This window comes from Polypterus senegalus, chromosome 10, assembly GCF_016835505.1.
Source record: "Polypterus senegalus isolate Bchr_013 chromosome 10, ASM1683550v1, whole genome shotgun sequence".
Classification (NCBI taxonomy): Eukaryota; Metazoa; Chordata; class Cladistia; order Polypteriformes; family Polypteridae; genus Polypterus; species Polypterus senegalus.
The window spans coordinates 153,581,087-153,596,429 of record NC_053163.1 but is presented as its reverse complement, the minus strand read 5'-3'; the positions used below and the strand labels follow the sequence as shown (position 1 = coordinate 153,596,429).

At 38.0% G+C, this 15,343-nt stretch overlaps 1 long non-coding RNA gene across 3 annotated transcripts in view; it reads right to left on the bottom strand.

The window, feature by feature from the left end:
* The window catches only part of LOC120537857, a 115,554-nt gene extending 101,393 nt beyond the window's left edge, over positions 1 to 14,161 (bottom strand). The window contains exons 1-2 of one of the 3 annotated variants that reach the window (XR_005635400.1): positions 14,069 to 14,161; positions 13,351 to 13,491 (exon numbers count right to left, since the gene is read on the bottom strand). This is a non-coding gene — a long non-coding RNA (uncharacterized LOC120537857). The other 2 variants (XR_005635401.1, XR_005635402.1) reach the window with 2 other exon arrangements.
* Between the last annotated feature and the right edge of the window lie 1,182 nt (positions 14,162 to 15,343).

Below are 15,343 nucleotides of genomic sequence, written 5' to 3'. Positions count from 1 at the left end.
AAAATTCAAATAGCCACTCAAATAAAATATATGTTCATAAATGAAATTGCAGTCCATTCCGTCTTCAGTAACAAAGGAAATTTACTGAATAGCATAAGGTTATGTAACTTTCTCATCCCCATCTCATTCAATTCAGTGTCTTGGGGGTAGCTGGCTATCCCTGCCTATTAATACACAATAAATTACATTTTATATAAGTTGCATTTCCACTATAAAAAATTGGGGACTTTAAAGCAGCTGTAATTAATAAACTCAACACACCTAATTGTATAACATTGACTCACACTGGAAGCTATAATCCAATAAAAATAAGGGTAAGCTATTTTTAAAGAAATCTCTATGCTATTTAATATTCCGTCACTAGAAGAATACTGTCAAAAAAAAAGTTTCCTATACTGTGAAAATCCTTGATTTCCATATAAAACATCTCTGAGAATGTCAGTACAATCATTGAATCTCAGTGGAAATGAAGGCTAATTTGACAATTAAATCCAGACAAACTAGAGAACCTTGAACACACTCGTCATCATCAGAGCTTCAGAATGACTGCCAGCCTCTCACAGAGCACACGCAGAGAGCCACCTACACACCGAGGGGTCTGTCTGGCATATAGCGCCTCTCACATATGTCTGTCTATCTATCTATCTATCTATCTATCTATCTATCTATCTATCTATCTATCTATCTATCTATCTATCTATCTATCTATCTATCTATCTATCTATCTATTATATAGTGCCTTTCTATCTATCTATCTATCTATCTATCTATCTATCTATCTATCTATCTATCTATCTATCTATCTATTATATAGTGCCTTTCTATCTATCTATCTATCTATCTATCTATCTATCTATCTATCTATCTATCTATCTATCTATCTATCTATCTATCTATCTATCTATTATATAGTGCCTGGCTCCGTGGGAGACGAGCACTTCTCAGCATCTACAGAATCTTCTTTATCCACCTGTCTGAGTGTCTTTGTCTTTAATGCAGTGTCAGTCACATCTACTTCTCTATCTGGCAATGTATCTTACATATTACCTTTTATGTATGTGCATTATATAGTGCCTTCCATTAATATCATGTGATAATTTTCATGTCTATCGATCAGCATATTGTAAAGTATCTATCTATCTATCTATCTCTCTATCTATCTATCTATCTATCTATCTATCTATCTATCTATCTATCTATCTATCTATCTATCTATCTATCTATCTATCTATCTATCTATCTATCTAATTATGTTCTTGATTTACAAATTATATTTTCTTCTCACGAGAAGGCAGCTCCACAGTAATGGAATTGTAGCTAAAGACAGAAATTGGAAGTCCATACAAGATGGCAGGACTACCTGATGCACCATAATCCACAATCATTATCATCATATTAACATTGTGAATAATTCTGTTAAATAGTAAATAAAAGACTTCAGGTCCATTGCTCTATTTTCTGAACCTATTCTTTACCTTTCTGAACCTGACATATAGAACATAGGTTCTAATCTACCTGCATAAGTTGCCATTATGCTATTGCACTAAACAGCACACTGGCACAAAGGATGAAAATACAGAGTTGACAATTAACCTTAACAAGAACTTATTTTAAACAGGTGGAAACTGGAGTACAGTGTAAAACAAAGCTCATGAAGACAACATGCAAACTGGACACAGATATTGACCAATGAGGATTTAAACCCATGAATTTGGAGCTGGGAAATAATATTAATAACTGCTTAAGGAGCCACAATGATGCCCACTAACCATTAATGCAATGCTACACTAACTACAGTGCTACTACTGTCTACAGATAATACATGTTATATTTTGAAAACTTAAACATGGTAGGTACTATTAAAAAAATTGGCTCATCAACATAAAAATGTTTTAGAATCTCAATTCAACAATTAATGAGGGTGATATCACACCATAAGCCACGACTAACATTTACACCTTAAAGGCAGCTTATAAAAGAAGTGCAATAACTACAACATGGAATAAGATGTAGCAACCCAAGAATAAATGACAGTTGATATTAAAATGTCCATGTCAACTACAAATTTTTCCAGGTAAGATTATCCTAGTATAATAATATACGACCTTCAGGGATGGCATAGGCATAGTGACACACAAAAAGTATAACATTTTCTTTAGGTGGGGATATTTTTGATTTATATATATATATATATATATATATATATATATATATATATATATATATATATATATAGATAGATAGATAGATAGATAGATAGATAGATAGATAGATAGATAGATAGATAGAGTGAAAGGCACTATATGATAAATAGATAGATTTATTAACTTAGCATGCTCATCTTTGTAATGTGAAAGGAAATGGAAAAAAAAGATAAATAAAAAAAAATAAGAAAGTAAATAAATAAATATGAACATGGAAAAAACATGGAGACTCCAGGCAAGAAATGAATCATTGAGTGGTTCCTTGTAGACCCTTTGCTCGACCGTTTTATTATATCAGGCCTCATTGCATATAAAATTGTTTCGTTAGCTTTGAAATAAGTAGTGAAGCCAGAAATTGTAAACTGTGTGTGTGTGTGTGTGAGTGTTTGTGTGTGTGTCTTGGAGGTATTTGGAAAGAATTGGATGTGCAAGACATAAACCATTTTAAAATCAGAAGCTTTTGTGTAACAGGGGAGAATTTCAGGAGAATGGGGTCCCAATCGGAGGTTAGAGTGAGTCAATTCATGAGTATCGTTTAGATCTCACAGGACGGGGAAGGCTGGGGGGTTGGTGTTTGTCCACCCATGGAAGTGAACGATTCAGGTGGTGGAAGACTGATGTAAGGTCTGGGAGTGGAGGTCTCTCTTTGATATACAATGCTTACATTGAGGCGTTCTTGCTTCTGAACCCCTCCAACACCTCCGACCCCCATAGAATCGCCCCTGCTTTGTGGACAAAATCTTTATTGTATAGTAAACTACTTTGCATGGTACAAAAGGTCAAGAAAACCTGAGTTTAACATGAATGAATGAGCAGCAGAGGTCCATTCAAAATCAGGAACCAAATGGTATTTCACAAATCTGTTACCATCTGTTTGTGGGCTTCTAAACATTATACGGATATATAAACAGAACCGGCTCTAATATTTTTGCTGCCCTAGGCGAAGTTGTAAAATGGCAACTGCCACCTGCTTTGCTTTGAATGGAATCATCACTGCCAGACCTGTACAGACAATCCTGGAGACAGGATTTGGGACAGTGAAGTATAGAGGGGTTGGATAAGGAACAGATCATTTATATGAGAATGTGAAAGAGGGTGTTGATTATTTAGAAAAAAGTCTGTTTACAAGACAAATTTCAGAAAAATATGACTTTGAGAGGTGCTGCTTAAAAAAGCAAATAGGAATTGTTTCACATCAGGCACGTTTTATTTATTTGACGCATTGAATATTTCTTCTTTCTAAGAGAGGAAAAGGGAATAAACACTTTCCAAACTTCAAATACCATTCAGATAAAAGTACTATTTAAACTATTAGATTTTTATACACTTTATGATGTTGGTATTAGTCTAGTTTTAAAACTACCAAGTCAGCTATGCTACATATAAATGCCATTAAAATTAATAAATTAAATTGATAAATAAGAGAATCACAAAAATGAATGACACTAAAGCATAATGATTACCTTTACATAATAATCTTTTCCACAATTCCTACTTACTTTAATCCCGTGTATGCAAATAAGGCGATTTAACTATCCAATCATTGCACAAATGCGTTAAAGTGAGAGGCGGAGTATCGAGAACTGCTTTAGAGTGCCAAGAGCGAACCTCATACTTGGCGCTGAACAACAGTGAACGATATTTGCAAAGTTTTGACGCCAAGTGTTAATGTTAAGGCCATTTGGGAGATGATTATTGAATTAAATCAGCCTTTAGCAACGCGTTCAAGAGCTGCAGTCCTGTTGTCGTTTTGATCGTTTAATTTTATTTTGCCAGGTCTGTGTCTTCTATACTATGCCAGTTAGATTATTATTATTATTATTATTATTATTATTATTATTATTATTATTATTATTATTATTATTATATTCGGAGTAGTAATAGTAGTAGTAGTAGTAGTAGTAGCGAAAGTATTACTATTATTGTTGTTGGATTTTGTTTCGGTAGTATGCAAAGCTAGCATAAATATCCTCGGACAGTCTTATTGAGCCCGAATTTTAGTAGGACGGTATTTAAAAAAAAAATGCCTAATCCTCCCATACACACATCTTGCCACTATAGACAACCGGCTAGTTCGTCTGAATTGTACAGCGATCTTTCTGGAACCATCATACGGATTGTTCTTCTGGAAACCAAAACGTTCCCCTCTATGGCATTGTTTTGAAAAGCCATTTCTTAAGGGTGTGTTGTCGACCACCTGACCTGGTGGGGCATAAAGTTCCTTTTTGCACAGATCGCTTCGTTAAATGTCACCTCTCTGAAGGGGAAGGAGCCTGAGCTAGTGCGCGAGGTCGAAAGGTTCCGGCTAGATATAGTCGGACTCACCTCGACGCACAGCTTGGACTCTGAAACCAATCTTCTTGAGAAGGGCTGGACTCTCTACCACTCTGGAGTTGCCCCCGGTGAGAGACGCCGAGCAGGTGTGGGCATACTTATTGCCCCGACTTGGAGCCTGTGCATTGGGGTTTACCCCGGTGGACGAGAGGGTGGCCTCCATCCGCCTTCGGGTGGGGGGAAGGGTCCTGACTGTTGTTTCTGCTTAAGCTGCTGCCCCCGCGACCCGACCCCGGATAAGCGGAAGAGGATGGATGGATGGATGGTTTCGTTAAATGAGAGCGGCGTAATGAGCGGCACTGATGTCGCGCAAATTTGAGTTTCGAAGCGTCGACAACTTCAGAATGAAACAGAACGGCTTACTATTATATATCGGAGGTTTTTTTTCACTTATCTTTTTCTTAATTTAAAATAATTTGCTTCATCACATTTTTTCGTGTGTGCTTGGTGTGTGTGTGCCCTGCGGTGGGCTGGCGCCCTGACCGGGATTTGTTCCTGCCTTGCGCCCTGTGTTGGTTGGGATTGGCTCCAGCAGACCCCCGTGACCATGTGCTGGGATATAGCGGGTTGGAAAATGACTGACATTTTTTCGTATCGAGAACACAGTGGTAGCGCTGCCGCTTTGCAGCAAGGAGACCCGAATGTGTTTCCCGGGTCCTTCCTGTGTGTATTTTGTATATTTTCAACGTGCTATTGTGGGTTTCCTCTGTATGCTCCGTTTTTCTCCCACAGTCCAAAAATAAGATGGCTAGGGAAATTACCGACACTGGATTGAATGTACAAGTACAATGTTCGCCCTGTGAAGGATTGGCACCCTGTCCAGGGTTTGTTCCTGCCTCACGCCCTATGCTAGCTGCTGTATTTCCGCGACCGTGATCAGGATTAAGCGGGTTAGAAATGAACATTGCGTTTTTTTTTTGTATTGCACTCTGCCTATGCACTATCACATGGGAAGATTTTTGTGACCTAACAAAGCCCATTAGTCTAATTCCAGACTGCAAAGAGCCGAAGCCTATCCAAACATCCCTGGGCGCAAATGGGCATTACCCAGCCTTTAAAGGGGCGTCTGTCTGCTAACTCACACACACACACACGAGTTATTTACATTAGCTGAGCAATCAATTAGAGAAGAAGGAGAGGTGCGCACCCCAGGGTGAACAAGCAAGCTGCGCATGCGCGTTAAAAGACCGCTCACCCACAATTCGATCGTTGGGCCACTGGGGTCCGTGAAGCAGTGGCATTGTCCACCGTTTTTACACATAAAAATATACAAAAGTTTAACCTCCAAACCAATTATTCAACATGCTTTAGTCTGATTTAATTTAGCAATTAGAACAATACATTCGTCCGCCATTCTTTTATCACTTTTTTCCTTTACTAGGTTTAACCAAATCTGAACAGAATGTCGGTACATCGTACTTCACACGGAGGGCTACATTTAACGATCATTGTTAAAACAAATTGTTTCATTATAAGGATATTTGAAATGCCTTGTGAAATCATTCATCCCCCTCGCTGTTTGTCAGGTTTTGTCACATTACAATCTAGAATTAAAATGGATTGGCGCTGTACGTACATGATACAATGACAGAGGACATTGAAGGCAAATTTTGCCCGCATTCATGTCCATTCACTGTTTTATCAGACGCGCTTTATCCAATTTAGAGTCGCGGGGAAGCGCTGGAGCCCACCCTGACAGTATAGGGAGTTAGACGGGAAATACCCTGGACAGAGCGCCGCTAGAGTCGCAGGACCCACTCACTCTGGAGTCAATTTAAAGTCGACAAGTAACATAACCAGCGTGCCTAGGGGTGAGTGGAGGAAAAACGGAGGAAAATACGCGACACGAGATGAACGTGCAAAACGGGCAGCAGCAGTTGGGACTTGAATTTGCTAAGACCGTGAGCTGTTAGGGGTGACCAGGAGAGTCGCTAACTTCTTATTTATTACGGGCTTAGACACCCCCATCTCACCTCCGTTATTTTGGAGTGAGGTGGGACTCCCCGTGGAGTTTTGCGCATTTGACGCGGGGGTGGGAGTCCTCTGTGGAGATTTCGCAGGAGTCCTCCAGGAATTTCACAAGGCATACAGGGAGGGGATGAGGGTCTGTCTCTCGAAGATCAGGGGCTGGAGGCAAACAGAGCCCACCTTAGCGTTCCTGTTAATGGCTTGCTATTGCTAAAATTACAATGATAACGTTAAACAGTGGAAACATTCAAAGTGTTGTAGTGTGTATAATAAACCGTAAATCCTCAATTTCTCACATTTTGGTTATTTATTATTTTAAAAGTTATGTTAATGTCTTACAAAATATAATGCACTGAGAGAGCCCTGTATTATATATATATATATATATATATATATATATATATATATATATATATATATATATATATATATATATATATATATATATATATATATGGAAGGGGAGGTGGAGGCGGCGTGCACCAAACTGATTATAATTTTAAGTTCCAACAAATAAACTTTGCAGATCTTAACCATTGTTAGCATCATTTATTATTAGCAGACACCTTACAATATTTGAAATACAGTTGGATCCATTTATTTAGTTTTTTGTTTTTTTTCATTTGGAGCACAGGCCCGTGAAGTGACTTGCTCAGAGTTAAACTTGGTCAGCAGAGGGATTTGAATCCACAGCATCGGGACGTGAAATCCAAAGCCTTAAATACTTTGCCACACTGCCTCAACTCAAAAATGTATAAATGGCGACATATGATGAATATATACAAATTATATTTCATAAATAGTCAAAATGAATTATTATTGATATACTGTATATATATGTATTTCTTATGCGGTGTAAAAATGACATGTGCCAACGTCTATCTTCAGACCGACACCAGAGGAACCAATTGTGTTTCCCAGAAAATCCATGAAGTTTCTAGAATGAAATTTTATTTATTTACACCTGTAAAAGGTACCATAAATAACCGTGAGCAGGTAATAAAAGATTATTGAAACATCAATGACTTCCTGATATTAAAAGGACTCTTGCGGTAACACAGGCTCAGTTCAGGTTTTCTTGATCTGCTTGTATCTTGATCTCCTATACCATACATTAAGGATTTCTACTTGATCCACATATTAGGAACCTTTAAAAAAATCCAAAAGAACTAACTTCATATCACTTCCCTTCCCAGATTGAAATGTTTCTTTGTCAAAAGATGGTTCAATCAACAAGGAACCACACAAATTAGTAAAGCGCCATACTTTCGGAAGTGTAGGAGATGTACACTGTGCTCCGTTTGAATCGATTGCTTGATTCGAAATCATTTGTAGTTGTTGAAATGTACCCCGCGAGACTTTAGTTATTAAACTTGGAAAATAAAGGGATTGGATACATCAAATTGCTGTCAAAGATTGTGGCGTTCAGTGACCATCGATCCTGAACTCTTAAAAGTAACGGTTCTGTAATGGCACTAAATTTCGGTAAATCGGTTCATCACAGTTTCCTTCGGGTACTCCGGTTTCCTCCCACAGTCCAAAGACATGCAGGTTAGGTGGATTGGCGATTCTAAATTGTCTCTAGTGTGTGCTTGGTGTGTGTGTGTGTGTGCCCTGCGATACGCTGGCGCCCTACCCGGGGATTTGCTTCCTGCCTTGCGCCCTGTGTTGGCTGGGATTGGCTCCAGCAGACCCCCGTGACCCTGTAGTTAGGATATAGCGGGTTGGATAATAGATGAATGGATGGTTCATCGCAGATCCATTTCTTGGTAAATAATCATTTCCATTCAGGGTTCTTTTGCGGATCTTTGGTTTTTGAAAAAATTTCCAATATGTGAATACGACAGAAATCTTTAAATTATGGCGATCTAACATGATTCTGACAGATCAAGAAAGAAGGAACTAAGCTTTCTTTATTATGCAAGCAAGAGTCCGTTTAAAATCGGGAATCCGCTGGTGTTTCACAAATCTGCAATCCTCTGCACATGGACATTTATGGAGTTTGTAACAGATGTAAATTAAATAAAGGCTCTTTCAGGAACCTTCCCGTGGATTGTTCTTTTAGGCATCACTCTGAAGAACACCTTTATTTTTAAGAAAGCGGGACCATCGCATGTATGGAATTTGAACTTTCTCTTTGTGATCAGCCACTCCGGTTTTCAGTCACATCACCAAAGAGGCACGTGTTAGGTTGACGGATATCGAGTTGGTCAATAAATACATTTAGGCGGCGTATAGGCTGCCGCCATATTGGGCGCCGTTTTGAAAGTTAAGGGGTGCGCGCTCCAGACACCTAATGGCACGCGCTCAGGGCAACGAAAGGCGAAGGGCGCCGTTTATGAACCTCAGGCTGCGCGCGATCTATATAATCCCCCTGTGTGCTCTGCATGGGCACCAAAGTGCGAGTGATCTGGACACCCCCATCTTCAGAAGCCAACCTGAATGCGCGCTATGGACACCGAGGGGCGCCATTTATGAAACTGGAGGGGCGCACGGCCTGTAGGGCTCCATATAGACTTTGGCCGGCACCGGATGAACAATTCCGAATTAGCCGAATATAAGATTTGGAATTCGAACTCCCTCGATGTGTTTAGGATGCGCTAGAAGGCTCTCGTATTTGGTGAATTCCCGAGCGATGGATATTAGTTATTAGCCTTTTTATAAGTCTTCCTCGCTTGTACTTTGGTCTGAGTTTTTCACTTATGAAGACCAGTTCTGTAACTTGTCCTGTCAAACTTATTCCATTAGACTGATGTTAACTCGATTACGTTGACCTCCTTTGTAAGTCACTTTGGATAAAAGTGTTTGTTAAGCAAATACATGTTAAATATAAAAGATATGAGTGTGGATGTGTACGTGAATGAGTGGTGTCCCGTCCAGAGTTATTTGCCACCTTACACGCAATACTGCTGGGAGAGGCTTCGGTCTCCACGACTCAAAACAAGTAAAGAGAATTTTATATTACGTTATTTTGTCACAGTTTGGAGGAACAGTCACACAACATGCAATTGAGCGATACGGCAATGGCAATACAATAAAGCCTCTTCACTTGTTTTTCTAATTTTCGCAAGACGGGAACAGTATAATGGGATATATCGTGTTACACCTGTCCATCCAGCCTGCCCTCCATTTTGTGAACCCTCTTCATCCATTACATATCCAAGGCAAGACAAATGGCTGGATATTATGTTGCAAGCAGAAGCTCCTGTGCTGGACATGAACCGTACGAGGGGGGTACATCGTGTTAAACTGCCAGCCTTCCCTCCATTTTCCGAACCTTCTTTAAAGGTTCATGGTCAGAAACTACAATACGTTGCATTATTCTTTCTTTCAGTTCAAAGTCTACATACCTTATGGAAACGTTCAGCTGGAAAAGCGGGCCATTACTTTAATTGAGTAACACACGTTTTCTTTTAAGACAGGAACACGCACTGTTACTCTAAATCTCCGTTTAGCTTTGAAGTTTGGAGATGATATTAGTAAAACAGAAACGGATTGAACCTTCCTGCAATAAAATGAAACAATTCAATCCTTCTCAGTATGTGACCTATTGTAACACAAACCTGAAAACGTCTTGAGGGCTTATTTCATATTCCAAACACGCTAACTTCATTGAAAAATCGAATGGACACCGTTGTGTGTTGTGCTGGCGCCCCGTCCAAGTCTGCTGCCCGTTTTTTTTTTATCTCGAATGCTCCCTTTACGAGTGAAAAGTTCTGATAATAATTCGTTTTAGCCCAGGCAGGTGAAGTGGCGTGCTCAGGGTCACACAGTGAAGCCACACAAACCCTCAGCTACTACGCCACATGAAACAGAAGACCGAAAGTCAGGACTCTGCTCGGAACAATAACACTTAGCGCGTTAATAATAATCTTTATACGCACATGAACGACGAAAATACGTGTCCGATTAAATTAACGAACGCCCGAATTACTGTTGGTCACCTTTAATGAAACTATTAATGAGCGACTACACTGGGAGCGAATAACAGAAAAATATTGCAATATTTTCATTGAGTTTGAAAGACCAAAGATATTACTGTATATGCAATGAAACCCGCGGGCACACGGAACGAAGGAAAAGGCAAATACGACTTGCACTTTATTACTTGAAATTTTAACAATTTTCAGAACATACCAGGCCATAAGCTGTCGATTAAAACCAAAATCAGGGACTAATCCGAGCAGATCGCCAGTGGCTCCGTGAGAGACGAGCATTTCTCAGCATCTACAGAATCTTCTTTATCCACCTGTCTGAGTGTCTTAATGCAGTGTCAGTCACATCTACTTCTCTATCTGGCAATGTATCTTACATATTACCTTTTATGTATGTGCATTATATAGTGCCTTCCATTAATAGCATGTGATAATTTTCATGTCTATCGATCAGCATATTGCAAAGTATCTATCTATCTATCTATCATATAGTGCCTTTCATATCTATCTATCTATCTATCTATCTATCTATCTATCTATCTATCTATCTATCTATCTATCTATCTATCTATCTATCTATCTATCTATAGTGCCTTACATCTATCTATCTATCTATCTATCTATCTATCTATCTATCTATCTATCTATCTATCTATCTATCTATCTATCTATCTATCTATCTAATAATGACTTTCATATTTATGTGTCCATCTGTGTTTCTGATATCATCATTTCCTAGCCTACTTAGTCCTAAATGTATATATTATATTATACATAATATGTATGTATGTGTGTGTGTGTGCTTTAATGTCATTCATATCTGTATCTATCTATGTGCTATAAAGCTATATAACCCCTGGCACCACACCTCATCTGCTGTTGCGATTAATTAAAATAATTTAATTTAATTTTTTGAAGCATGTTCAACAAAGCCAGAATGTTTAGCTGTTAAAGAGGAATTGCTTTGTGTTTTATCTGTAATTTGTTTATTTGCTGCGAAGTAAAAAAGCTTTGTGAACAGCCTCTAAATATGCGGATGAAATCATTTTTTCCAGGGTTTGTGTATTTATATACTGGCTGTGTGACTTCTCATAAACAGACAGGTAATTAATTAAATTTTAAAATATTTGACATCTCTTGCTCTATGTGTACCTTTGGTGCCTTTTCTTGGTGTCCTTGTGTGTGTGAAGCTCTCTTGAGCAGATCTCTGCAAAGCCTGCTTCTCCGATTCTACCACTCTGAGGTGCCTTGTTTGCCATCAGTTCACACTCACACACACATACACACAGATAAATATATATATATATAAATACACACACACTCACACACACACACACAAACACTCACACACACACACACACAGATAAATATATATATATATATAAATACACACACAGAGATAAATATATATATATAAATACACACACACACACACACACACACACACACACACACACACACACACATATATATATATATATATATAAATACGCACACACCACACTGGTAGAAATACTTGATAATTCAAAAATAGTAAATAATTTCATTTGAACACTCTTGCTCTAAACAAATATAAAGCCTTCAGTTATATTTTGCCTTTCCTCTTCTAATAATTTTTGGTGTAATGTTCATTATTGTGTTCATTTAGTATACACTTGCCCAACAATACAAACACTCTCCAAAATAAAGGTTTCAAAGTGGCTCTTCAGATCAGTGCCATAAGGGAACCATTTTTGATAGCCAAAAACCCACCCATGTGAAGGTTCCAGAAGGAACCTTTCATTTATTTAGACCCATTACAGGTTCCATAAATAACCATGAACAGATGGTAAGACATTTAAGAAACACTGCTGGATTCCTGATTTCTACAGGACGTTTGCTGCACACAGTAGCCCAGGCACCGCTGAGGTCTTCTTGATGGTCTGTTAGGGTCCTGCTAGGTAGCCCACCCTAAATTAATGAGTTCTGCTTTGTCCACAAATTAGGACCCCTTTTCAAAGCCCAAAGACCCAGTTATATATTATATATTTCACAAATGAAACGATTCATTATCACACAATGGGTCTACACAACCCAGGAAAGTGCAATTAAAGAACTGTTATTTGTAGGAGTGCATTTTGACAGAAAGATAGGAAAAGCATTGAATAACAGAATTAGAAAAAAAAAATACAAATAAATAAATAAACTCACTTCAAGACCCAATAAACGATTAATCAGCACATGAACAAAAAGGAAGACAGAGAAATAATGTAGTGAGTGAAATAAAATACAATAAATATTTCAAGAAATAATTATTTACACAAATGATTATAATTATAGAAAGAAATAATGAAAATGTGAATGGTCCACCGTAATGGTATAAAAATTGAAAGGTGTTTTTGTAAAATTCCTGTTGTGTTGCTGTCCTGTAGTATTTATAGGAAACAATACCACTAACCTTTCTGAACACTGACTTATTGTAAATAGTATAAATTAAGTTTTACACACAGGGATATAAAAACATCTGGCTATTCAAGTGTAAGGCAGCTAGCTGTTCATACGCTATGTTACTTTATTAATAGACTAATGCCTTCATGCAAGTCGACTTACAACATTTCACATACAATTGCTTATATTTCTTTTCTCCCAATTAGACCACAGACAGGTGAAGACTCTTACTCACAGTCACATAGTTTCAGTAGAGAGATTTCAACCCACAAGCTCAGGGTTTGAAATCCAAAGTCATTACCACTACTCCCCATTATCTGCTATTCATAGGTATTGACAAAAGCAAAAGCTGAGTAGAAAATAAATATGTATTTAAAAAAAAAAAAAATCTTTCTAGTACATATACAACTGTAACGGTTGTTTCCTTAACATTAATCCAACATTACATACATTAAAAGAAGAAGAAATCAAGCCTTGGTTACCTTCAGAGGGTCTTGAGGCTTCCTCACAGATGGAGAGCTGTCCATTTTCTGGTGCTGAAATCTGACGTCTACCTACGCAGCCCAACTTCGGGTAGAAGAAGAGCGGAGTGTCGGTTTTTTAACATCAGCAAACATCCTTAGCTTCCGTTTCAAAAGAGTAAAAAGAAAAAAAGAAAAATATCAAATGATACAAACTCGTCAATCGTAAGATGTCGACCTTCGCTTAATAGGCTACTTAACACACTCGTCACTTTATAATCTTTTTACTTAAGGGATATTCTACGACCGCGGAAGTTAAGCTCCCGTTTCTTTTACACTCGAAAATGAACACATGAAGGGGCACACAAATCAACGAACTGCCAACTAATTGCATGCGTATGTTTCAATGGAGTAATGTACTCCATTACAATGCTGAACCTTTCATTACAGTCACATCTTCAGCACATATTATTATTACACAGTCGTACGGGCAATGCGGAACAAAAAATAAACTTGGCATATAAATAGGACTGCCTCCTGAAAGCTCGTTGTCTGCCTGCTGCCGTCGCTGTCTAGCAGCCCTTGAACGCGCCGACCGCGCTCTACAGGTGATTAGTTACTTCTCTTTCTCTTTCTCTTTTTTCTCCGTGCCTACACGCCGCCGCGCGGTAAACTCGCTTCCCGGCATCCTTTAGCTAAACATCCCCGCTGCCTTATCAGTAACCCCTAACCCCCTCACCTCTTATTTATCCAAGTCCAGCCCCCTACTTTTCTGAAGCCTCGGACCTTCTTGCCAAGGTTCCGCTTCTGCCTCGGGGGGCTTATGTCTATTTTTTTTATACTCCACCACGAAGGAGAAAGGGTGGGAGCTCGAAGAGGAGGGCTGTACACGGACCAATTGTTGCTTCTTCATATTACGTCCTTGATTACCTCATTGTTTTTCCTACCTCGCTTGAAGAGGACGCATGCAAATGAAGGTGGCGGGGCACAATCAGGTCTTCTGCCACCGCTGAGTATGACATCTGGATCGGGAAAACGTTAAAGTGAAATAAAAAAAAAATATATATACGCGGTTTTGTATGAGATTGAAGCGCATGCCACAAACACTGGCAGCAGGAAAGCTGTTACTATCAAATTATTTGTTTATGCTATCATTATTAAAGGGAGGATTGTCATTGGACACCTACTGGAAGAAGGGACTTTATTAAAAAGGTGTGAAAATTAGACAGACAGACAGACATATAGATAGATAGATAGATAGATAGATAGATAGATAGATAGATAGATAGATAGATAGATAGATATTAAGGACACTATAAAGCATATATTGATATGATTGGCACTACATGCCAGATAGATACATAAGTATGAAATACATTATACAACATATAGAAAGACAGATGTTAAAGGCACTATAAAACACATAGATATTAAAGACACTACAAATTAGATAGATAGAGAAAGGCACTATATAATATATAGATATGAAAGGCACTATAAATTAGATAGATAGATGTGAAAGGCACTATATAATAGATAGATAGATAGATGAAAGGCACTATATAATAGATAGATAGATAGATAGATAGATAGATAGATAGATAGATAGATAGATAGATAGATATTAAGGACACTATAAAGCATATATTGATATGATTGGCACTACATGCCAGATAGATACATAAGTATGAAATACATTATACAACATATAGAAAGACAGATGTTAAAGGCACTATAAAACACATAGATATTAAAGACACTACAAATTAGATAGATAGAGAAAGGCACTATATAATATATAGATATGAAAGGCACTATAAATTAGATAGATAGATGTGAAAGGCACTATATAATAGATAGATAGATAGATGAAAGGCACTATATAATAGATAGATAGATAGATAGATAGATAGATGTCACTAAATAACAGATACAGAGATAAAAAAGTAAATATGAATGGCAGATTATAATAGATAGATTAACATGAAAGGCACTATATAATAGAAATAGCGAT